The sequence below is a fragment of the Rhineura floridana genome, chromosome 9 (assembly GCF_030035675.1).
Source record: "Rhineura floridana isolate rRhiFlo1 chromosome 9, rRhiFlo1.hap2, whole genome shotgun sequence".
Taxonomy (NCBI): domain Eukaryota; kingdom Metazoa; phylum Chordata; class Lepidosauria; order Squamata; family Rhineuridae; genus Rhineura; species Rhineura floridana.
In genome coordinates this window covers 15,947,436-15,973,770 of record NC_084488.1, presented here as the reverse complement: position 1 = coordinate 15,973,770, position 26,335 = coordinate 15,947,436, and the positions used below count along the sequence as shown (strand labels likewise).

Below are 26,335 nucleotides of genomic sequence, written 5' to 3'. Positions count from 1 at the left end.
ATTTTGTGTTCCCAGAAAGCAACCATATGTCATAACATGGAGTTCCTTTCTGGGGAATTATACTGAGAAAAACATGGCTGCCACCTGGATAGGTACAGTACATAGTTAGCACTTGGACAGCAGACTGAGCAGGCAGACAGGCAACATGGTCATGGTCTTCCCTACTATGGAATTTAAATTATAACAATCATTTCTAAATTTGCATATATACATATAAATTAGCATATGCAAACTTTATGCAAATCTGTCACCTCTTTTGTCCTCTTTGGTGATGCATCTCCCCTCTTTTGGAAATGACCATCCTGCTCCAACAATACCCCTCCCTGAAAAAAATAATCAAAGGGTATGAGGGTAATTGATGCAAAGTATCTCATTGTGCTCTAGAACAAATATGTCTAAATGTTCCTCATTAGCAAATCTGTCAATCAATTTCTCTTTTTGTTTAATAGCTTACTCAGAGAAGCAGCACTGGAGGGCTGTTTCCACCATTCTAAGATATACTGTATTTAATGACAGCCATATCTCTATTCATAATGTGGCTGCTTGCTGGAGCTCAGCTCTGCTGCTCTATCAGGTTCTTGGATCTAAATATGCATCAACTCTTTCCTTTGGCTTCCTTATAACTTCACATGAATGGCATAGAAGTTGTTGTGATCCTTCTTACACTAACAGAGTAGGCATCTCTTAAGCCTGCTCCATGCCTTCTAGAAATAGAGGTGACATGGGAAGAGATGCAAGGTGGACTTTTCCAAGTGGCTCAGGCTTTTTACAACTTGGCAGCACAGGATGGAATGGTGCTACAGTGTACCTCCCACACTTGCCAGGGTAACAGTAAAACAGATCCTATTAAGTTCTAGGCAAATCACACTGAAAAGATCCTGCTCTGCTCTTGAGATACCCCACTCACTTGAATGGCGCTTGCACATGAGGGTGTCTCAATAAATTCAGTCCAATAATTTTATAATTATGTTAGCTCCTTTATAATGGCCCAGTATATCAATGCAAATTTTATTAAATGTGCTAAACAACAGCACACATTTGGGAGTGTTACAGTATATTTACAGTAGATCAAGGTTTGGAGTCATAATTGAGGAAACTATTATACCTACAATTTCACCAGCAGGTAAATATTTGTTCTATTAGAAATCGGCTAATTTGCTTCTTTCAGTAACATAATATAACAGCTAATTTCTTCCTGCAGATGTACAGCTATGTTTTAAATCACTCCATTTTATTACTCTGTGAATGTATGTGTTATAAAACTATGGGTTATTCTAAGCAACCCACAAAAAAAATACAAAAAAAATATTCGCTTCTATGTAGCACAGTTGAAAAAGTGGTTTCATTGTCCAAATCAGTAAGAAGAAAAGGTTGCCCATGGAGCAAATTAGACCACAGTCTTCAATAAAAATTTCACCTTTGTTCAACTCCAGTATAGAACTGCAGGGTTGCCTAATCAATTTACTCTACCACCACAGACTATAAGTGACATAATAGGCCTTGGGGGCTAGTAATTTGTTCAAGACAAGACCCAGCAGAGCCATCTAATTTACACTAAGCATCTTCTGCATTCTGTTGACTATGGTTAAAATTCTAATATTGTCCTAACGTAGAGCTGAACCAAAACTTTTATCTATTTTTCAGGAATTTGTTCCACATGGCATTGCTAAACAAATACATTTCTCTTTCTCCTTTTCCCAATTATTTTGGATTGCTTGTGAAAATGTTCACCTCTTCGTTTACATTGCCATTTCCTGCTCTGTCAACTTGATCACATTTGGCTTAAGTGATGTCATCAAGTAGCCAAATCTGCTTCTCTACATAGCATAGTGAGGCAAGACAAATCACTACATGATCCCTGATTGGCTGGTGCTATGTACCTCTCCCCCTCAAATGCCCCACCTAGAAATGAGGCTGACCCACCTAACAAGGAAGACTGGTTACCAGGCTGTTGCAGTGTCATTGCCAGAGCTTGGAAAAGTTACTTTTTTAAACTACAACTCCCTTCAGCCCCAGCCAGCATGGCCACTGGATTGGGTTGATGGGAGTTGTAGTTCAAAAAAGTAACTTTTCCAAGCTCTGGATTGCTTCCTACAGTTGCTACTACTACAGTACCATCCTCCCACCTCTGGTTACTGCTTCTTTCTCAATCCTAGTTAGCTATATCAGTGATCCTGGCCTGAGAAAGAAGCAGTAACCAGAGGTGGGAGGATGGTACTGTAGTAGTAGCAACTGTAGGAAGCAATGACACTGCAACAGCCTGGTAAACAGTCTTCCTTGTTAGGTGGGTCAGCCTCATTTCTAGGTGGGGCATTTGAGGGGGAGAGGTGCATAGCACCAGCCAATCTCCCCTTCCTCGCTGATGGAGAGGATATGAGGTCCATGCCAGGGAAAGGAAAAGGCAATGACCTCCCCCCTCACTCCTCCTCCATCCACAAAGTGTAACATACATGAATGAAGTTTAATCTGTTGAATTGTCTCACCCTTTTTGAGAGATGCCCAGAAGTACCAGATTCAAAAGCCTGACTTTGCCTATAGTTAGCGTCCCTCGGTTCTGATTCTTCAGGAACTTTGGAAACGACAGTGAGCTTCTGACCTTGGCTTTGGTGCTGCATTAGCTCTCCGTTTTAGATTCCACCCAAAAAACAAACCTGTCTAGACTACAAATTTAGGGTAGGGCAGAGGGAAAATAAATACTTTTAAGTTTGTTACCTCCTCCTTGAGAGTCCCTTCTTCAAGCCTTGTTCCTGACCTTTAGACTTTCCTTCCTGTTGGACAATCAAGGGAAACCTTTTTAACTGGCTGCTATATAAAGGACTAACTGAACAATTAGGAACTAATTGTGGAAAGCAAATTTTTTACTGGTTGCTGGATTGATTTTTCTGTCCAGAAACCCTGAAAAGGCCTAATCTGAGCTGCATATATTGGGAGTTACAGCCTAAGTGGCCAGCCAGCCAGATAATTGCAATGTACACAATCATATTTCTATTCCTCTAGGCCTGTTTTCATCCTTTGCCATCAAGTACTCAAGAAAAAGAAGAAAAACTAGCCTCGATCAGGGTGAGTGACATGAGTGCTTTAAGAGAGTAAGGCTAATTCAGGGTAGCCATTTTTTCAGATCACTTTAAGTTATCTCTTTATGTCACCCTTTAATAATAAGCACCCAGTCCTGCTCTACGTAGCATAATAACTGCAGAATAAACAAACTCCTTACTGCAGACACACAGATATTCTTCTTTATTGCTAGCTGGGTAGAGAGCACAAGTGAAATTGAAAAGCAGAGTACAGGAAAGTCCAAGTGGTGGAGTCTAACTCTAATCCATAATAAAAAGTTCTAACATTTAACTCTTCAAGGGCCGTGTTACTACAGAAGGGTTTTTTCAGGTTCACTTAAGTAATTATAGGGTGATTGTGATTATGAAAAATCCTACCCTCAGTCAGGGAAGGTCTTGATTGAGCAGACGTTTGGGGGCTTTTCCAGATAATGATTTTGTTGTGCACTTACCCTGCCTTGTTCATTGAATTTTTCAGAGGGTCGTATTCTTAAATAGTTCCTGTTCTTAAAAGAAGCTATCATTGCATAAATGAAGGTTGTCATTGTCTGTCATGTCACAAATTAAGAAGAATACAATTCCCCCCAAAAGAAAATCTGGGAGGGGGCAAGTGCAGCTTTAGGGGACAATGCACCCACCCACCCCCCAGGCTACAGGGCTACACTGCAAGAGATTAAAAAGATGAATATTTGAAAAATGTTTCTATCACTGCACCTCAAAATAGAATCTGGAGAATATTCAGTGGAACTCTAACCCTTATGTTGATGGTATGACTTTATCAGTACTCATTAGGACAAGTGGTTTAGTATTACCAAACATTGCAGATAAGGTGACCACAGCTGACAAGGAATCAGGTTCCTATATCTGAAATAGTTACTCAGAAAAAGGAATTTTGGAAGGTGCTCATGTCCTATCATGCATGGAAAACAACAGCCAGGTGAGGGTGAATATTTCAAGTTGCCCTCCAGTCAGGTGGTTATTTGCATTTCCCCGGCAATCAGATATGCTACTTGAGAAAAACAAATCATTTTCTCTCAAACAACTCTTTCCTTAGGGTTATATAAACATTTGCTGTGGTGGTAAACTCCTGAGAGTGTACCAGGTTACACAAGCCCACTGCCAGTGAATATATGTATGATTTGTTCAATATCTATACACCCTTCTTGTATTATGTTTGAGACAGGGAAGCCCACATTGCAGCTCCTGACACCAGCACTCGCACTGGCATCAGGTAGTGAGGTGGGTGACTCCCTTTGGCTCTATTTGGCATTGGGCCACTAACGATCAGCATCACCAGAGAACATTACGCAAAATAATTTTATTTTAGAAGCAGTAAAATTGTTGTTGATGTTGTTGTTGTTGTTGATGTTGTTGTATTTATATCCCACCCTTCCTCCCAGCAGGAGCCCAGGGCAGCAAACAAAAGCACTAAAAACACTTAAAAACATAATAAAAGCAGACTTTAAAATACATTAAAAAAAACCTTTAAAACATTTTTTTTAAAAAGCTTTCAAGTCATCTTAAAAAAAATTAAAAACATTTTTTATAAAGGTTTAAAAACATTTTTTTTTAAAAAAAGGTTTAAAAACATATTAAAAAGCAATTCCAACACACACACAGACTGGGTTAAGGTCTCAACTTAAAAGGCTTGTTGAAAGAGGAAGGTCTTCAATAGGTGCTGAAAAGATAACAGAGATGGCACCTGTCTAATATTTAAGGGGAGGGAATTCCACAGGGTAGATGCCGCCACACTAAAGGTCTGTTTCCTATGTTGTGCAGATCAGACCTCCTGATCTGCAGGAAGCTCTCACCTGCAGAGTGCAGTGGTCGACTTGGTATATAAGGGATAAGATGGTCTTTCAGGTATCCTGGTCCCAAGCTGTATAGGGCTTTATACACCAAAACTAGAACCTTGAACTTGGCCCGGTAGCAAATGGGCAACCAGTGCAATTCTTTCAGCAGAGGGGTGACATATTGGCAATACCCTGCCCCAGTGAGCAGTCTCACCACCCCATTTTGCACCAGCTGCAGCTTCTGGACCAACCTCAAGGGCAGCCCCACATAGAGTGCATTACAGTAATCCAGCCTGGAGGTTACGAGTGCATGGATAACAGTGGTCAGGCTATCCTTGTCCAGAAACAGCTGCAGCTGTCCCACCAGCCAAAGCTGGTAAAAGGCACTCGTAGCCATGGAGGTCACCTGGGCCTCTAGTGACAAAGATGGATCGATCCAGGAGCAACCCCAGACTATGGACCTGCTCTTTCAGAGGGAGTACAACCCCACCCAAAGCAGGCAACTGACCAATTATCTGAACTCGGGAACCACCAACCCACAGTGGCTCCGTCTTGCTAGGATTCAGACTCAGTTTATTGGCCCTCATCCAGCCTACCACCCAGTCCAGGCACCGGTCCAGGGCTTGCATGGCCTCTCCCGATTCAGAGGTTACAAAGAAATAGAGCTGGTTATTGTCAGCATACTTCTGACACCTCACCCCAAATCTCCTGATGAGCGTTCCCAAGGGCTTCATATAGATGTTAAACAGCATGGGGGACAAGATGGTACCCTGCAGCACCCCACATCACAACTGCCAGGGGGCCAAAAGACAGTCACCCAATGCTATTCTCTGAAAATGACATTGGAGATAGGATCGGAACCACTGTAAAACAGTGCCTCTGATACCCATCTCACCAAGTTGGCCCAGAAGGATACCATGGTCAACGGCATCAAAATCCGTTGAGAGATCAACTAAGAGTAACAGGGTTGCTCTCCCCAAGTCCTTTTCCCTATAAAGATCATCCATCAGGGCAACCAAGGCCAATTCAATTCCATAACCAGGCCTGAACCCATACTGGAATGGGTCGAGATAATCTGTTTCATCCAAGAGTACTTGCAGTTGCTGCGCCACAACCCTCTCAATCACCTTCCCTAAAAAGGGGGTATTTGCAACCAGTCGGTAATTGTTACAGACCAATGGGTCCAGGGTGGGCCAACTGATTTATTTTGCACATGCACCTTTCCGTTCTAGGAATGTCATTTGGGAATTTTTGCTGCAGGGGGGAGGTAGTTTCAATAGTTGTAACTAGGGCATCAGTAGCACTGTTGATCACCAGACTGGTGGCGGATACCGTGTGAGAGATGTTGCATGTTACCCTCCCAAAGCCAGTATCAAGGGTCAGCATTATTGGGCATTGGCTGAGTCCCACAGTCCTGTAGGTACCCAATGTCTGAGCCTCAAGGCCCCTGACACTGCTCCTTCTCCTCTAGCTTATTATTCAGCCAGAGTTGGGAAATGAAGAGGCGAGACAAGGTGCAGTGTGGGAAAAACAAGGGCCAATTTATTTAGATAAAGCCAATTATGTGGTTGATCATGCAAAATAATATGCAGAGATAAAGTGTGGGATAGAACTTTTAACCAATTGGTCGAGGACACCCTGCCATGGGAAAGGGGGTGGTCCAAGCCCAATCCCCTTCTCTGGGGCCCATCCCTGCAGGGTGGTAAGGGAGCCCTTCCTGCTCCACCCCCTCCCAGGACATCACAACTCTGAGTGGGTGTTACAAGTTAGCCCCAATGGTGAGCCTTATCCTGCCATTAGGCCTCACCAACCTGGAAGGCAAGCCTCAGGTCCCACCTTTCACTTTAAAGGGTGCCTAAGGGTGCTTACTAAGCCCTACCCCCTGTGAAATTCCTGCACATATCTGCCCAACATGACCAAATTAACCTGTCTACAGTATTACACTACATAGCAAGGACAACCAATCAGCCAAATCTGAATTAAACAAATTAGCTGAATAAAACAAGCCAATCAGCCAAATTGGAAGAACAATACAGGATAGACAAATAAAAGCCAACGAGCTAAAACTTCCTACCCAGCTCCACATGGCAACCAGTAAAATTTGTACTGCCCTGAAAGCAGGCGCGTGGGTGCTACACAAGGCCAGAAAGAGGATGGGGGCAGAAGAAGCAGGGCTTAAATAGCCACACCCTACCTCTCCCCAGTGCGATGCAGACAGTGTGTGTGGCCACACTAGGAGAAGGGGTTTGTAGCCATGGCAGAACTTTCCCTGACATGGCTGCAAAAGCCTGCCTCTGAGAGCGCCCTGTAGGCCTGTCAGCAAGGGAGGAATTGCTGAGTGTTTCATCTGCCCTTTGCCAAGCATGCAAGCAATGATCAAGGCAAGGAAAAACAGCAGCAGCCTCCATTTTCCCAGACCTCTCCTTCTGGGCAGTGGAGGTGATTGTGCCCAGAGGGAGGGGGCAAGCAAATGGGCAGTGATGATGCTGACACAGAGGCAGGGCTGGAGCCAGGCACGCTGGTGCCCTTGGGCACCAGCCTGCCCAGGCTGTGCCACACACATGCATGCCCCACCTATCTAACTTTCCCTTGGTGAATGCTGCCCATGCTGTGCATGCATGCTTGCCATCAACCAAGATGGCAGCTGAGGCTTCCCCAAAGGGGCTGAAGCTTCCGCCACCATCTTGGTTGATGGCATGCATGTGTGCTACATGCACACATCCCTGCCATCAACCAAGATAGTGGTAGGGGCATCAGTCCCTTAGGGAAACCTCAGCAGCCATCTTGGTTGATGGCAGGCTTGTGCCTGCAGTGTAACCAACATTTACATCAAGGGAGAGGTAGGTGGGGCATGCATGAAGGCGTTGATGTACCTTTGATGTACCAGTTGCATGACCTTGCCAGTTAAGCACATAGGCACTATCCTGAAGAAAAAGGTTTTCCCAATTGATCCCCTTTCTCCACCTGAATATTTGGAAATACCTGTCACATGAATCAACTAGTCTGCATTGTAGATCTTTGCACTGTCTTACACAGCCTACAAGAACATGGAGCAAGGGCATAAGGAAGCACATCAAGGCCTGTGTGGCTGCAGGGGGCCCCTGGGAGCTTCCTCTCACAATCCACAGCAGGGTTGGGGGCCAAAGGGGGCCCTACCCACCCACCCACCCTAAGCAGGGGCCTTTAAGGGCCCCTTGGGACCAGGGGCCTGTAAGGGCCCCTTGGGATAAGGGGCCCTTGGGCAGGGCCTGACCTGGCCACCCTCTGGTGCCGGCTCCGCACAGAAGGCATATCTGTTAAAGAGCCCCCCCTCCCACAAGGACATCTTACCCAAAGACTCCCCAAAATATGGAGCCTTGGCATGTCTCTTCAATTTCTCTCCGGGCTTTGTGGGTGTAGGAGAAAGACGGAGTGTTCCGAAGATCACATTTTTTATATGTGAAGTAGCCAAGGCAATGGCATTGACCTTATATTGACATTGTTTTGTTTCATTCTCATATATTTCATTTAACCATCATTAAACCATGTTTAAAAAATCCCTCAGATTTCTAAGATATAGTTTAAAACAGGTTAATGATAAATGGCAATCTTAATGGAGTCTAAGTCAATAATTCCTTGGAAATTGCTAACCTTACTATCACAAAATGAAATTCAAAGGGGAGGGGGGTTGAGTTTGCTTAACCTGCTGGTTACCATGGCAGCAAAATTTGTATAAAAGTCACTGTTCTAAACAATGAGGAATCTCTTTTCAGACTTCCCAAATGTGCAATGGATAGTCTTACGAACTGAACAATTAAGTGTGTTTTATGGCATTGTGCTAAAATGTGATTGCTGGACACAAACGTTCCATACCATTTCTCCTTGCTTTCTTCTCTATGTTTCTCCATAATCCAAAAATGCTTGTTATCAGACTCCACAAAGAGGCTGTACTTGCACAACTCATGTATGGAAGAACTACAAATAACTGATATCTCGACTGAAGTTTTAGGGGGAGAAGAATCAGGGAACCTTTCCATTTCCTCAGAGAATGCGACTAAATGTAAATTTAGGTTTATCATGTTTGTACTCAGAGAGGAAAAGGCTTCACAAAGATGAAAGCTGTCCACAGGGGCTGTGGACCTTTGGGGACCTTTGGGACCATTTGGTAGCTTTGAGAGAGTGCCATGGGCATCACCCCCTAATCTCACTTCCTTTCCCCTCTCCTGAATCAAACACCCTCTCCCATATACAAACAGAGAAAGAGAGAGAGAGCATGTGTGTGCACGTACAGAGAGCTTTCTGTTCAGTTGCACAGATACTGATCTGAGCCTTGAGGAGTACATAGAACAGAAAGACAACACAGGGAAGAGCCTTGCTCTTTCAACTTCTTCCTTCACCTCAGTGTACTTTTTTGGGGGGGGGATGATGATGAAGGTGGCAGTCAGTGTGTGTGTGTGTACATGTGAGGCTTTGTGGGTGCCAGGTTGAAGGCCTCAAGAGTGCCACTGCACCTGTGGGCACCACATGGGTAACTCCAGGATATGGGTCAGCAATCAGAGGTGCCTGGGCCAGATTTGGCTCCTCTTCCTTCCAATTGCAAACACAGAGGTAGAAAAGATTTGGCAAAAGTGGCACCTCTAGCAAAATAAGTTGAACTTAAGGGATTTGGGGCTACCACCTCAGTTCAGTCTGTGTGCTATAGGAGACCTGTATTATGGAGCATATAATCAAATTATCTATGTGCCCCACAAGAAACATAGGGAAGCTAAAAAAAAAATTGGAACTGGAGTGATCTGTTGTACCAATTTCCTTCCATTTTACTGGGCAGCACCATCATCGATTTACATATGTGAAATATTATCTAAATCAAATGCCTGTTTCTGACATAGAATTCACTATTACATGAGTTAAATAATGTTACTGATAAGCTACAGAATACCCAACTAGAATATTGGCCTATTTTGTTGAATCTAGAACTGTGCACAAAACACCTTTCAAAATTCACCACCCCATTTGCGAGCAGAAAAACTGGAGAATTTCATCAAATTTCCTCAGAGGGAGGAGAAATTCTCCAGCATTTTCTCTGGAATGGGGCTTCATGATCAGTATTAGCAGTAACACAGCTCCTGTTTTTTTCCCTAAGTTGTCCCCTTCCACTACCACCATCACTAAAAGTGACAATAGCAGCAACTCTGTTGGCTCCATGGCCACCATTTTGCATTTTCCACAATGTCTTGGATATAGCAATGTTCTGGGGCATTGTTCAGGGGGAAATGTGGCTGTTAAAATATGCGTAAAAAAACTGCAGAGAAAATTCTGCAAAAGGCCTTTTTTTTCCTCCTTGAGAAAAAGAAAAACCTCAGACATTTTCTGAGAAAAATGTCTTCTGGGAAAGTTGGCTCAGCTTTTGTTGAAACGAACATCCCTTTAAAGGAGATGCTGCTCAACAAAAAAACACAAAATATCCAAAGAGAGTTAACAAAACAGTTTCAGGACTATTTTGGCCCATCCAGCACAGGTACAACACAATTCCATCAGAGATGGCCATTGCTCTGTTTGGAGGTTTAACAAATTAAACTGCTTCAGTTGTAAGACTGGATTTTCTCATTCCTGTATTATTCCATGGTTGAACTTTGCCCCGGATCTCACTTCTCTAGAATTCTAGCTTAAATAGAGTCCTCTTTAGGCATTACTCATGTGAAGGGGGCTGTCCTCCAAGCCATGTGGCTCCTAATACCCCCACATCACAATAGCAAGGCACAACATCTGAAGTGAGGAGCCTGTTCTATATGTGACCAATCAGAGTTCTAAATTGCTCATGAGGCTTTCTGCTTTAGACATTGTGCCCCCACATGGAAAAGGCAGGGTCAGGATGCTGCTGCACAGCTTTGGGGGGGCAGATATATGCCCCCAATTGCCTGTTTCACAATATCCCTTTCATGTGAGTAACTCTCAAAGACAACTTAGGAGAATTTTTAACCCTCATTCTGGAACTGGAGCACATGCAATTTGCTATGTCAGTTCATTTTCATTTCATTCTATTTTTTTACATCTATATTACTGATTCACAAATTTCATTGATGCGCATGTGTCAGGACCGGGCAATGGGAATGACTGAATTTCCAATTCCAGAATCCAAATGAAAGGGTGGAAGAGTTATAATTCTTTCCAATAATTTATTTTTGCGTGCCCCATTTCTCTCCATTGCACTTGAGAGTGCATACTAAAACTTCAATTTCTTTTCAATGAGAGAAAAATGTTTACTTACACCAGGCAAGCAGTAACAGGGCTTGCTTTACTTCTTAGAATTATAGGCATTTACTGGTGTGTAAGGTTATGATGATGGCAATCGGGAAGTTTCCCTTATGCCATTGTGAAGCCAATCTAACTCAAATAGTATTCTTAACAGCCTGTGTTCTAGAATTATGGTCTTTACAGGACAGGTCAGCCTTCCCCAACCTGGTGCCCTCCAAAGGTTTTGGACTACAATTCCCATGTAAGAACATTTAGAGGGCACCAGATTGGGGAAGGTACAGGTTATAAATTACTAAACTGAAAAAATCCAGGATATAACTTCCATTATATATCAAGTCATTTGATCAGTCCAGTGTCTTACATTTCCTGAAAAGTATACTACCTCTTTTCCCAAGATGTGCATGTTCTTATCAAAGAAATCAAAGCAAAGGGGAAAAATCAGTGGTCTAAGTTGGTCTTAGAATGGAGAATGCATCTACAGTACTTAAACTCTCCGCCACTACACTTGGAATACTGTGTACAGTTCTGGTCACCTCACCTTAAAGAGGATATTGCAGAGCCACAAAAGCTTCAGCAAAGGGCAATCAAAATGAGAAAGTGGGTAGAACAACACACACACACCCCGCCAGAGAAAAGGCTTTTTAGTTTAGAGAAAAGCCAAGTATGAGGTGCATTAAACTATGCGTGGTGTGGAGAAAGTGGACAGAGAAAAGTTTTTCCCCTGCTCTCATAACACTAGAACTTAGGGACATCCAATCAAGCTGCATGTTGGAAGATTCAGGACAGATAAAAGAAAGTACTTCTCCACACATCTCATGGTTAAACTGTGGAATTTGCTCCCACAAGAGTTAGTGATGACCAACTTGGATGGCTTTCAAAGAGGATTAGACAAATTAATGGGGGATAAGGCTATCAGTGGCTACTAGCCATGACGGCTATGCTCTTTGTCCACAGTCGGAGGCAGTATACCTCTGAAATACCAGATGCTGGGAATTGCAGGTAGGGAGAGTGCTGTTGCTCTCACATTCAGCTTGTGGGCTTCCCATAGGCATTAGCTGGCCACTGTAAGAACAAAAGTGCTAGACTAGATGGGCCATTGGCCTGATCCAGTAGGATATTCTTATCACAGATGTTGATGGCCATTTCCCCCTCACACTAGGGACTGGTTCCAATTCCACAAAGTTCTGGGCTACGTGGAAGCTTTTGTACATACAGCTGTTGATACATGCAAAGGCTAGGGGGCACAGTTATTCAAAATTCCACCTCTCCATCATTGTGGAGCAACATGGAAGTGATATCCTCTGAAGATATCATTCCTAAAGGCAAGAGCTGTTTGATAGTGGAACACACTGCTTCAGGAGGTGCTGGCCTCTCCTTCACTTGAAAGTATTTAAGCAGAGGCTGGAAGAACATCTGTCAGGAATGCTGTAGTTGCATGTTGCATTGTAGATCCAGCACTGAGCATGAGGTTAGACTGGATGATCTCCAAGACACCTTCCAGTTGTGTGATTCTATCCTCTCTAAAAGGTAAATGAATACGATCTAGGGACCTGCACAAATAAATATTCTGTTTTTGCAGTACGTATTAGGTAGTGATATCACTAAGCTTGACTTGGCACATAAAAAGCTACTCAAAATGCTCACCTCAGATATGAAGCAAACATTACAACCCTCCAAGTCCTTTTGCGTCTTGTATTTTATCTGAGCTGGTTTTTTTAATTAGAACTTTTCATCATTCTCTCCTACCCAACTGCTTGTTGGCAAGCTCCCCCTCCCACAGATATGAGTTTCCAACCCTCACCCTGCCCTGCCGGCTCCACTAATTTCTTACTGCTGCTACTGAAGGTCTGGTGGAGGAATGAGTTTTGTCTCTCTATCTCCCAAGTATTTGGCTCACTCATAGCACCCCCAGGGCAGGGAAATAGTAATCTGTTTCCCTTCCCTCCCCTTCCTCTCTCCCACAGCTGGAGCAAGATAAACAGCAGTAACAAATATGGTTAGAGGAGAAAGTTGATTCAGTACACATTTAAAGCTGAATTTATCAAATTCACAGTTCCGAAATAATATGTGCTGCTGCCGCTCTGTCGGGGAGCGGGTCTGTTGCGGCCGCAGCTAACATCTGCCTTCGTTTACTATTTGCCGGGTGCAGTCGTCGTTGTTGCTATCATTGCCACCGTTATCATGCTGCTGCTGTTGACGCCCTGAGTGCGGATGCTGCTATTATTACTGCTGCAACTCCGGTTGCTGCCATCATCTGGCCTTTTACCATCTTGGCCAAGCTGGACGGTTGCTGTTCCTGTCTGTGAAGCGTTTAACTCTTGTGTTATTGTTTTATTTACGGTTTGTGTGTAGTATGAATGGAGTCTGAGTGGTTATGACTGGTGTAAGCTTGAATTATTGTACTTAATTTATGCATTGTTTGAGTGTGAATGAAATTGAATGAACATTGAGTACGTGATTGTGTATTTTATTTATTTTTACTATGTGCCTGGGAGAGAGGACTTTGCCCTGAACGGGGGGACTTTCGGGGGCCCCAATAAATGTAGTGACGGGTAATGGGAGGTATGGTGTTGTGAGGAGGACAGGCCAGATAAGGGGAACTCGTCACAGACAAGTTATGCCTGTGCCTTGTTCTGGTCCTCCCCACACCCGCAGGAATGTTGGTTGTCCTATCAGCCAGCCCTCGGATCTCCAAGTGTTGCTTTTAAATGCCAGGTTGGTATCTAATAAGATCTCCCTCGTCCACAATTTAATTGTTGACGAGGATGCCGACCTGGCATGTGTAACCGAGACCTAGGTGGGCGATCAGGGAGGAGTTGCTCTTTCCCAGCTGTGCCCACCTGGCTATACGGTTCAACACTGTGGTAGATCCGAGGGTCGGGGAGGTGGGGTAGCTGTGGCCTATAGGAGTTCTCTCTCGCTCATCAAGCACCCTGTCCAGTTGACGACTGGTCTGGAGTGCCTTCACCTTGTGCTGGGTCAAGGAGACAGACTGGGAATTCTGTTGGTGTACCGCCCACCCTGCTGCCCAACAGCTTCCCTAACTGAGCTGACTGAGATAGTCTCGGAGGTATTGTTGAGGTCTCCCAGACTATTGGTACTGGGAGACTTCAACATCCATGCCGAGACTGCTCTAACTGAGGCAGCTCAGGACTTCATGGCCTCCATAGCAAACATGGGGCTGTCTCAATTTGTTACTGGCCCAACGCATGTGTCAGGGCACACTCTTGATTTGATCTTCGCCACTGGACATGGAGATGGTGATCTGGAGGTGGGGAGTCTTTCAATGACCCCATTGTCATGGACAGATCACCGCTTGTTGAAGTTTAGGGTTACAGTGTCCCTTTCCCTCCGCAAGGGTGGGGGACCTATTAAGTTGGTCCGACCTTGGAGACTAATGGATCCACAGGGTTTCCAAAGGGCTCTGGGGGATTTTCCGGCTGAGAAGACTGGCGCTCCTGTCAAAGCCCTGGTCGAACTATGGAACACCAAAATGACCCAGGCCGTGGACACGATCGCTCCTGCGCATCCTCTTCCTTGCAGAGTTCATGCAGCTCCGTGGTATACCCCGGAGCTGAGAGCGATGAAGCAAGAGAGGAGGAGGCTCGAGTGCAGATGGAGGCGGACTCCCAACGGATGCAATCATGCCTTGGTAAGTGCTTCCACTAAATGGTATACAGAAGCGGTGAGGGCAGCAAAAAAGCAATATTTTGCTGCCACTATTAAATCATCTCTCAACCGCCCAGCGGAGCTTTTTAAAGTTGTCCGAGGGCTTCTTCATCCTAGCCTTCTGGATATCTTAGAACCATCTCAAACCCGCTGTAATGAGTTTGCTGGGCACTTCCAAGATAAAATCTCTTTTTTTTTTTTCAATAATTTTTATTCAAATTTTCATAAAACATACAAGACAAAATCATAAAACATTCAAAGACAAAAAACAAAATCAAAAATAGTTAAACAAAAAAAATAAATAAATAAAAATAAAAATAAAAATAAAAAATAAAGAGTAAAATATTGACTTCCCATTTGTCAAAGATCAGATCAGTTATAAGTCTATAATATATAACAATCCTGTCTCTTAAGTCATATTATAAAATCACTTTCCTCCAATAGTTATCTTACTTAATCATCAAATCTCATAAACATTACTTTATTCTTTCCACAAAAAGTCAAAGAGAGGTTTCAATTCTTTAAGAAATATATCTATCAATTTTTTTTTTCCAGATAAGCATATCGATTAACCCATCTCATTACTAATTATGATAATCTTATTGTCATAACCATAGTCAAAATAAACATTTCAATTAATCCATCACATCAGAATCTGTTAGGTTCAGTAATTTCAGTAGCCATTGTTCTATTATCCCTATTAGTTCCATTTTCCATCTTCCATCTTCAGTAGTCTTGTTAAGTCCAGTAATTTCAGTATCCAATCTTCCATTATCAGTATTCCATAATAATCTTGCTGTCAAAGCCATAGTCATATAGTAAGAGTCTGATGGGAATTACCTCTATCCCAAATATTTTCTTGCCATCCATTCTGAATAGGTTGCTGAAATACTGCTGTAAAATCATATCTCTGTTCTTTTTTTCAAAATACACTGGGTCATCTCTTGAAAGTTTTTCCATTGTCACATGGCTGCAGTTAATTCCATAGATTTCCTCTATATTGGGCTCCATCACATCATTCCAGTCCAGAAGATTATCCATGCCATTGATAACTTTATCTCTAGAATCTTCATTAATTTCTTCAGAGATAACATTGAGTTCCAAACAATAGATTTTATTTCTAAAGTCCATAGACTCCAAATCTTTTTCCTGTTCCACGTTTGTTCCAATCTCCGGGGTCTCCTCTCTCACAGGGACCCCTGTTCCAGTCTCCAGGGTCTCCTCTCTCACAGGGACCCCTGTTCCAGTCTCCAGGGTCTCCTCTCTCACAAGGACCCCTATGTCTTTAATCTCCTGTGTCTCCAAACAATAGATTTTATTTCTAAAGTCCATAGACTCCAAATCTTTTTCCTGTTCCACGTTTGTTCCAATCTCCGGGGTCTCCTCTCTCACAGGGACCCCTTCCAGGGTCACCTCTCTCACAGGGACCCCTATATCTTTAATCTCCTGCGTCATTTTACTCAATTCAATTTTCAACTCCTTACAACCCTGTCGCAGGTTTTGTTTCGTTATCTCAATCTCATCCATTATTTTCTGAAACATAGTTATTTCCAGATTCTCAGCCACTTTCTTAATTGCCATTTTAAAAGAAAAATATAGGAAAACCACTTCTTATTTCAGCAACAATTGGGTTAATACTCCAAACTTGGTGACATCACAGTATAAACAGAGCAGACAGCCTTATCTCTCCATAGTTAAGTAAACAAAATGCAGTTCCCAGGATCGAAACAATTAATGGCAGTCGTCAGAAAGCAGATTCGTCAAAATAAAATAGACCAAAAAGAGAGTAGTCTCAGACAATATAATATTCTTCAAAATAAAAATCTGGAATAGAAATCCCTCTTCTGTGTATATCTTTAGAATGCAAATCCAGGACAGCTTTTTGCAACAAAAACAGAGATAAGCTATTAATTAGTGCGTAGCAGAGAGAAGTTATGGCTCCCCAGTGAGATGTCAAAAACCGATCAATCTGGCAAATCTCTTTTAAACAGCAACAATTTAAGTCAAGTAAAAGAAAAATATAGAAAGAAGGGTGCTTGCCTGTTAGTGCGTTCTCTCTTAGAAGATAAGGTGAACGTTCGCTTTATCAGATAGAGCTTGCTGTTGAAAATCCGTCCCACCTTCGTCGGCTGGACCTCGTCCCATAAATTAATGAGATCTGGTCGTCCCAACAAAAATAGGCTTTGAGGTTAATCTCTTCGTTTCTCCCTACCCGGGAGAAGTTTAATCAGTCAAAAAAAAAGAAAAAACTGACTGATATATCTGAATAAGCTTCTTTTGAGGCAGGAGCCCGTCTCAAAAGCAGGCACAGGCTAAGTCACCCTTCCCGGAAGTCGGCACTTCCAAGATAAAATCTCATGCATCCGCCGGGACTTAGACTCCAATATTATGGCAGCTGAACCTAATGAGGTATCCGGAGCACGGTCTTGTCCTCACTTATTGGATGAATTTCAGTTGGTACAGCTTGAGGATGTTGACAAGGTACTTGGACTGGTGCGTGCAACCACTTCCATACTGGATCCTTGCCCCTCTTGGCTAGTGAAAGCTGCCAGGGTTGGAACTGCCGGCTGGGCCAGGGAAGTGATAAATGCCTCCTTGAGAGAGGGAGTTGTCCCCTACTGTCTGAAAGAGGCGGTGGTGAGACCACTCCTGAAGAAACCTTCCTTGGACCCAGATAATCTGAACAACTATAGACCGGTTGCAAACATCCCATTTTTGGGCAAGGTTCTAGAGCGTGTGGTTGCCAACCAGCTCCAGGTACTCTTGGATGAAACCGATTATCTTGATCCATTTCAATCCGGTTTTAGGCCCGGCTTCGGCACTGAAACAGCCTTGGTCACCCTGTATGATGACCTATGTTGGGAGAGGGATGGGGGGAGTGTAACCCTGTTGATTCTGCTTGACCTCTCATCTGCTTTTGATACCATCAACCATGGTATCCTTCTGGAGAGACTCACGGAATTGGGAGTTGGAGGTACCGCTTGGCGGTGGCTCCGCTCCTACTTGGTGGATCGTCTCCAGAAGGTAGGGCTTGGGGAACATTACTCGATGCCCTGGACTCTCCATTGTGGAGTCCCGCAGGGATCGGTCCTGTCCCCTATGCTCTTTAACATCTATATGAAGCCGCTGGGAGCGGTCATCAGGAGCTTTGGAGTGCGTTGTCACCAGTATGCTGATGACACGCAACTCTATTTCTCCTTTTCATCTTCTTCAGGTGAGGCTGTTAATGTGCTGAACCGTTGCCTAGCTGCGATAATGGACTGGATGAGAGCTAACAAACTGAAGCTCAATCCTGACAAGACTGAGATGCTGTTGGTGGGCGCCTTCTCGACCCAGGTGGTGGATGTTCAACCTGTTCTGGATGGGGTTACACTCCCCCTGAAGGAACAGGTTCATAGCTTGGGGGTCCTTCTCGATCCATTCCTGTCGCTTGAGGCTCAGGTAGCCTCGGTGGCACGGAATGCGTTCTACCATCTTCGGTTGGTAGCCCAGCTACGCCCCTATCTGGATAGTGATGACCTCGCCTCAGTCGTCCATGCTCTGGTAACCTCGAGATTGGACTACTGCAATGCACTCTATGTGGGGCTGCCTTTGAAGACGGTTCGGAAACTACAGCTAGTGCAAAATGCAGCAGCCAGACTGCTGACGAGGACCAGACAGTCCGCACATATAACACCTGTTCTGGCGTGTTTGCACTGGCTACCTATTTGTTTCCGGGCTAGATTCAAAGTGCTAGTTTTGACTTATAAAACCTTACACGGTGCGGGACCACAATACCTTGCGGAACGCCTCTCCCGCTATGAACCTACCCGCTCACTACATTCAACATCTAAGGCCCTCCTCCGAGTCCCGTCCCATAGGGAAGCTCGGAGGGCTGTTACTAGATCCAGGGCCTTTTCAGTGGTGGCCCCCGAGTTATGGAACAGTGTTTTCGATGAGGTGCGCCTGGCGCCTACTCTTCCATCTTTTCGGCGCCAGGTTAAACCCTTTTTATTCTCCCAGGCATTTTAATGTTTATGTTTATTGTTAAGTTAATTTTATACCAAGTTGTTAAATGCTCAAGTTGTATGTTTTTAGTGATTTTACCTGATTTTTATTTTACTGTATTGTATTGTATTCCTTGCTGTGAACCACCCAGAGAGCCATAGGCTAAGGGCGGTATAGAAATGGAATGAAATAAAAAAAATAAAATAAAAATATGAGAACCAAAACCATCCTTTGTCATTTGCACTTATCCAAATTTTGCAATGCAGTTCTCTAAACAAGCAATGTCTACAAAAGTGCATATATTAGGGGAAAGTGTGCACAAAATGAATATATTGGTGAAAATAACACACAAAAATGTGTTCTATTAGGATAAATTGCATGCAAAAAATGTGTACATGGGTTAAAACTGCAAACAAAAACATATTTATTAGGAGAAATGTCCAAGAATTTTCATGAGGATTTAAAAATAAAATCACAAATTGCTGCAGAAATATGGAGAACCGAATTTAAGAAAAACTGAAAAACTGAGAGAACTGAAATGGACCTATCCTTCCATCTCCAGTAGCAAAGAAAGTGGGCGGGTGTGGGGGGAGAGAGAAAGGATGCTTGATTGTCAGGTCAGGGAGGCTAGTTGTGGGGAGGCAGACACACTACTCAAAAGAAGAGTGATTTGGGCAGAGATTATATTCCTGAGACTGGCTCAGAATAAACCAAGCTATTTTCAGATTTTTTTGGGGGGGGAACCAAAGCAGAAGGGGCTTGTGTTCTCCCATCGCTAATGCAAGGTGCAGGATTCTCTTACTTTGGTTGGGGGAAAAAGAATCCCCCCATCAACTATTACATATTTTGAATAACTTGGCTAAAAATATGTAGCTTTAAGAATATTTGTGTTAAGTGCTATATGCTGCCCTGGGCTCCTACTGGGAGAAAAGGCGGGATATAAATCTAATAAATACATAATAAATATATGTTTTTGATGAATGCATTAAAAACGAGACAGGGAGATACGCACACACACATACCCTACATGTACTTTGCAAATATTCTATTTATAGACATTTAATTAGAAGCAACTTGGTAGGAGATTTCTGCGAATGTCTGACCTTATCTAATCCTTCCCATGCCATCACGTCTCTAAGGAAAAGCTTCAGAATTAACAGTTTAATCCACCCAAATCTCTTAGAATGTTTAAATTGTGGTTTCAGGTCACAGCAATCTAATCCACTCGTGTCTACTAAAGATTTAGCATCAGCCCTACATAGAGACTAGGAAGCTTTGCACACACACACTGTTAGCATGGGATCAGAGATGTGAAAACTTGCTGAAGGTTGCAAGGGAATCTCAGGAGCATAAGCAAGATCCATACCTATTTTGTAAAATTTAGTTAAACTAATAGATGTGCTATTTCATGGTTCTGGATCAAAGGGAACAAGGCCAAGCTAGAGAGCTCACCAGATCCTGAATAGACCACCAATGACCTGAGAGTGTCCATACAAAATAACACTAGGGATGGGCAAATCTGTCAATTTCAGTGTGACTCAGTTTCTCATTTTCTACATTTCCACATCAGCTAGTGATTTTTTAAAAAAAAGAAATTCCAACGAAAATAGTATTTTAGTGTGGAATTCTTCTCATACATTTTGTATGCAATTCTGCCTAATACAACATTTTTGCAAAGCAATTTTCTGTAATATAATGCTTTTGTTGTATGTTCACTACTATATGCATTTTATGCACACTTTACCCTAGCATATTCATTTTTGCACGTGTTACTTAGCCTACTAGGCTGGAAAACTGCATTGCAAAATTCAGAGTAGTGAGAATTTTGAACAATGGCTGTATTTGGATTTGCAGATTGTTTTGGAAAAGTGTGAATTAGGTTTGTTTGCCTCTAAATGTGAAGTTAATAAAATTTCTCCCCTATCCCTTGTTAACAACCCCCTCCCCTTTCCAGGAACCACTCAAACATCTGTGCATCATGAGGAGGAAGGCAAGAAAAGGAAAGTGCAGACCAGGAAGCTCATGCCATTTCTAAGACTATTTCATTTTTTTATAATGCAAACTGTTTTGTGTTTAGGAAAAGTGGTATACAAATGTCTTATACATGCATGTGTGTACATGTACATGCACAGAACCAGAGTGTCTTCCATGGTAGAAGAGTAGCTAGGTTCCCTTCTCTCTACTAAGTAGATACGATTACCTGTGATGAAGACATTCAATGAAGATATCTTATCATGTGGATGCCCAATTCACATATCTCCCCCCCCCCAAAAAAAACCAGGAAGCACTATATTAACAACAAAAACTTTATTGCATATAGCCAAAGGCCTTTGCAAAGTACAAAAAATATAAAAACAGAGAGATACAAATAAATGTCGAGGAGGCTAAAAGTAGTTCCAGTTTAGATAATCATAAAACATTATAAATCTTAATATGGCTCGCCTGTAGCTTCCTAGCGGCCAAGGCGAAGTTGGCCACTGCAACTGTTGTTTGTTTACAGTTGTTGGCTAAAAGTTCGACTACCAGGTCCTGGGAATTTTCCCCAGTGTGGACATACATACAGATGTAATGAGCTAGAAATTTCCTTCTAGGGTCCTCATACAGGGGGCAGTGTAACAAATAATGGGCGATGTCCTCAGTCTGGTTACACCCATAGACACATCTCTGGTCCTTGGTCGGGATTCCCAGGTATCTCCCATCCAGATGAGCCGAAGGCATCATTTGGAACCTGAGTTCCGTGAATGCCCTGCGCAGAGGGGCGTGAAGCACTACATCCCTTACCCTCCACCATGCAAATATTGTCACCTATCTGATGGGATGCATGGACTGGACTGTGGTACATTATACACTATAGCCTTAGCCTTATTGCACTGTTAGAAAAGCACCTCCTGGGTACTTTGACAGTGTGAAGCACTCAGTTTTGCTTCATGTTCTCAATATCCAAAGTACTCACAAGACACCAGTTTGCCAGATTTATAGGCACCTCACAGTAACATTATGAGGGCAAAAATCATTCTCTGTGGGTTCCTTTTGGATAAAGGTTATCTCACAAAGCCAAATTAATAAATGTTAGAGTTGACAAAACTAGTCCAACCAGTCCCAGAGGGGAAACCTCACTTTGGTTACCTTAAATACCTTCAACACATTTCTGGTGTTTTAAAACTTCAACAGGAATACATGCTTTGTATCATTCATACATGAAATTCCAATGTGAGGTATATTGATTCTTTGATGAATATATGCATGTTGTTGAATGTGAGTTGAATGGGAAATGTTTCAGAATTTCATATCCTCCCTAGTATAATCAAACTACGACAATTTCAACAGTACATGAAGAAACGGATAATTCTACTGAGTGCATCATCTTGATGTCAGGGGGATTTATTTTGAAATTTTGTAGAAAAGGATTCATACATTTGTCATTATAATGTCTAAGCTATCATAGACTATGGCTTAGTTCAGATATCTAGAGGACCCAAAGTGATCATCCACAGGAATGACTGAAGCTTCAAATCAGACTGCAGCTAGAGGTGGACCAATCAACCTATTTCGGTTCTGTGATGTTTTTGCATGCCAGAGTAGTTTAACAAGTCAGTCTCTCTTCCCAAAGAACTTGGAGAATTGTAGCTCTATGAAGAGAACAAGGTTCTCTTAACAACGCTCAGCACCTCTCATAAACTAACAGATTCTTGGGGGGAAGCCATAACTGTTTAAAGTCAAATGATAGTGGAATAAATGTATGGTGTGAATATGGCCATAGTTGGGATTGTCTAATATCTTATCTGTACCTAAATCTGAGGCCTATACATGGAGCCATTGTAACATGTGTAATTATGGTGACCCTTATCTGAGCTGCTATGCACATGCCTAAAAAACATCAGTACACACACAGGATGTTGCACATTACTCCTTGTAGCTTCTGGTACACTCACAACATGGCAAGGATTGCAAAGGTGCCCCAATTATATTTGCCAGTGCTCCCAGAGTGACCCCATACACACTGCCACTGGTAGATCTATGAATGATTTCTGCTTCTCAATTGTTTAACGCTGGCAACAACAGAATGATCCCTGCTGTCTGCATTATAGTGCTAAAATGAGTAATGCTGGTGTGGCCAGGGGGAAGGGGTAATGAAGAGTGAATTTTTGTGTGGGAGGAGTGTGAGCTGAATTTACTGTACTTCTAGGGCTCGGGACAAATTCCTAAGCTCAGCATTCTTTAATTCTAAATGTCCTTGGCTCCTGGTTCCATTTGGTGGATTGTGGGGTTCTAGACAAAGCAGATTCCACAGTCCTGACATCTGTCTGCAAAGTTGTGTGTGTGTATACCGAAGTCTTTCAGGTGTGAACATGGGGCTCTATAGGCAGCAGACAAAGGAATATGTGAGGTGGGAACCCCCCCCCCCAGGTTAGGGAAAAGGCACAGCTATCTCTCTTATTTGTGTGTTTGAAAAATGGTAACGCCTTCAGATAATGTCGATGGAGAAACCTGCAGAAAAACAGAAAGTTTTAGAAACAGACACTGAAGAACTTTCTGGGACTTACACAGTATAACATTCATTGAATTATGTAGCATTAGGAGTATCAAAATGGATCCGGCAGGGGAAGAACTTCATCAACAACATTCCTTTAATGAAATATATTAAACAAACAAGCAGGGCAGCAGGACTCACTAACTACTGCATGTCTTTTTTTAAAAAAAAAACACCCCTCTTCTTTTGATTGCAATGCTCAGGGTGTCATTTGATTAGCAAATATCCAATACTACTTTGGCCAGGATTACTTCCCCTTTAATTACCCATGGGCACACCATTTGAGGCACCTCATTACTGGTGCATTTCTACTGGCATCAATCACGCCTACTAAACCTTTCAATTATAATGGAAATTATATAAAATTACACTCCTATATTCACATTTTTATTGGCATTGTAACTATTCATCTTTTTCTAAGCATGCAGAGCCATCTGGAATGATATTAATGATGGATGTTTTCTACTATTCCTTTGCTTCTCAAATAAAAAACTTAGAAAAAAAGAGTAGTTGTCTAGAAATTCCTGTAACTTTCTCTTCCATCATCCCCGCACCCCAAAATACACCAGTTTGGGTATTCCCTGGCTGTAATGGTGTGTGCTTCCGGCCAGGGGAGCTTCTTGTATCTGAAGAATAAGAGAAAGGAAAGAGATGGCTAACACAATTTAACCATTTGTTCTGGGCCCCATACTTTCATTGGCTGATCTCAGACTAGGGATAGATGAATCTGTCTCATTCTGTTTTGTCTTTGGATGTCTTAAAGTCTGTCTGGCCCTATTCCTGCGTGGATTTTTTAGAATAATTCCAGGGAAATCCTACCAAATCCACACATATAAACAATCACCAGAAAAAGAAAGCAAACCCCAGATGAAGGAGTATTTATGAGATGAACAGAGGACTGTTGGGTAATTTTTTTCTTTTATCTTTTAACAGTGTAAAGGTGCTTCCAGTGGCTTCAAAGTGTGGTACCTTTGCCATGTCAGGGAAAAATGCTTCTTAAAATGGTGTAGGAAGTGACTTCACAGTGCTTCCTGTGTAATTCTATGCAGTAAGGGCCACTGTATGTGCAACAAAATGGCTGCCCCCCAGTACAACTCTCAAGATGAATAGGGGAGGGGTTGTCGTAAAATCCTGAATCAAAACTCTCTGCCATCCCTACCTCAGATCTCATATAAGTTTTTAAAGTGGTAAGTTCATAAGTTACGTGATCAAATGACCTTGGGCCAGTCACTATCTCTTATCAGCACTTTTTACATGCGCTACAGGGATGTTGTGAAGATAATGGAATAACCTCTACATATCTTCTTACCTCACATTTCTACTTTATAAACTTTATAAAACTTTATAAAACCAGCACCAAAGGACACAGCATAGCCAGATATGCCACAGGCACACCTAATTTTACACTGTCACAACTGTTCTCTGAAAGGTGAGAGAAACCCAGCAGAACCTCCACCTTGCTGCTGTGGCCTCCTGCAAAACTCCATCTGCAGGCTTCCTCAGGTGTCAACCGCTACTCCCTGCAAGGTCTGGGTGCCAGCTGAAGCCAGTTGGGGCTAACGAGGGATAGAAGACAACTGCCAGAGGGTGGAGAAGAGAGCTTCCCTTCATAAGAGCCACCTCTAGCCAAGCCTCCCCCCCCCAGTGTCAGGCTTCTTTTAACATGTGCCGGGGTAGGAGTAGTCGGGGACCTGCCATTGATGTAATACTGGACATGGGATGTAATAGCGGTGGGAGGCAGACTGGCCGTTACAGGGGAAATAATATAAGACATCTTCATGCCTGCATCCCTTCTAGTCCCCCTTCCAACCCTCGGGACACTGGTAACTATGCTGGGAACTCCCTGGAACTTACTGTCCTGCTGATGAATGCAAGGTCAGTAACTAATAAAACCACTTTAATTCAGGACTTAATCCTGGATGAATGTGCTGACCTTGCTTGTATTACCGAAACCTGGCTAAATGGCCAAGGCGGAGTAGGTCTCTCCCAGCTCTGCTCACCAGGTTTTGTGGCACTCCAGCAGCCTAGATCCAGGGGACGGGGAGGTGGGGGTCGCAACTGTCTGCAGGGAATCTATCTCTCCTGTCAGGTACCCTGTCCGTAACACCTCCAGCTTTGAGTGTGTGTGCCTGGCTTTGGGTCAGGAACACTGAGTGGGGATTCTGTTGGTGTACTGTCCACCCCGCTGCCCAACAGCCTCCCTCCCTGAGCTGGTGGAGCTGGTCTCAACATTGGTGTTGCAGTTTCCCAGGCTGATGGTCCTGGGTGACTTCAACATACATGCTGAGGTTAGACTCACAGGTCCAGCTCTGGACTTCATGGCTGCCATGACAACCATAGGGCTGTCTCTAATATCATCTGGACCAACGCATGGGGCAGGACACACACTTGATCTTGTGTTCTGTTTGGGACAGGAAGAAGGTGATCTGAGGGTGGAGGGGTTCTTAGTGACTCCATTCTCATCGATAGATCACCTGACAAGATGTAGACTTTGTGCCCCCGGTAATCTTTGCAGGGGTGAAGGGCCGATTAAGATGGTCCGCCCCCGGAGACACATGGATCCAGATCGTTACCTGAATGCTCTGGGGGGTATTCCCAGCATGGCTGGCAATACTGCCGAAGCCCTGGTCAAACTCTGGAATATGGAGGTGACCTGGGCGGTGAACGCTATTTCTCCAAAGAGCCCTCTCCCACCAGGAAAGGCCCATAATACACCTTGGTTTACTCAAACCTTCGGCCTGATGAAACGACAGGGACAATGGCTAGAGCAACGATGGAGAAAAACTCAGTCCGCTTCTGATCTAACACAGGCTAGAGCTCATTGTTGAGCTTATAATGTGGAGGTGATGGCAGTGAGGAAAGTGCACTTCTCTACCACCATTGCATCTGCTCAGTGTCGTCCGGGGATGCTTTTCCGGGTGGTCTGGGGTCTTTTGGGCTCTGGCCCTACATTAGACTCTGAGCACTCAGTTGCTCGCTGTGACATGTTTGTGAGGTACTTTGGAGATAAAATTGCTCACATTTGGACTGACTTGGACTCCTCTTTAACTACAGTTGTGCCAGATGTC

At 43.3% G+C, this 26,335-nt stretch overlaps 2 long non-coding RNA genes across 3 annotated transcripts in view; one reads left to right on the top strand and one right to left on the bottom strand.

The window, feature by feature from the left end:
* The window catches only part of LOC133364011 (uncharacterized), a 76,986-nt gene extending 73,923 nt beyond the window's left edge, over positions 1–3,063 (top strand). The window contains exon 4 of the long non-coding RNA XR_009757804.1: positions 2,998–3,063. This is a non-coding gene — a long non-coding RNA (uncharacterized LOC133364011). The remainder of the gene's footprint in view (positions 1–2,997) is intronic.
* The window catches only part of LOC133364010 (uncharacterized), a 179,922-nt gene continuing 153,835 nt past the window's right edge, over positions 249–26,335 (bottom strand). Inside the window, exons 3-4 of one of the 2 annotated variants that reach the window (XR_009757802.1) lie at positions 2,713–2,768; positions 249–323 (exon numbers count right to left, since the gene is read on the bottom strand). This is a non-coding gene — a long non-coding RNA (uncharacterized LOC133364010). Of the gene's footprint in view, positions 324–2,712; positions 2,769–21,096; positions 23,225–26,335 lie in introns of those variants that run through there. The other variant, XR_009757801.1, reaches the window with a different exon arrangement.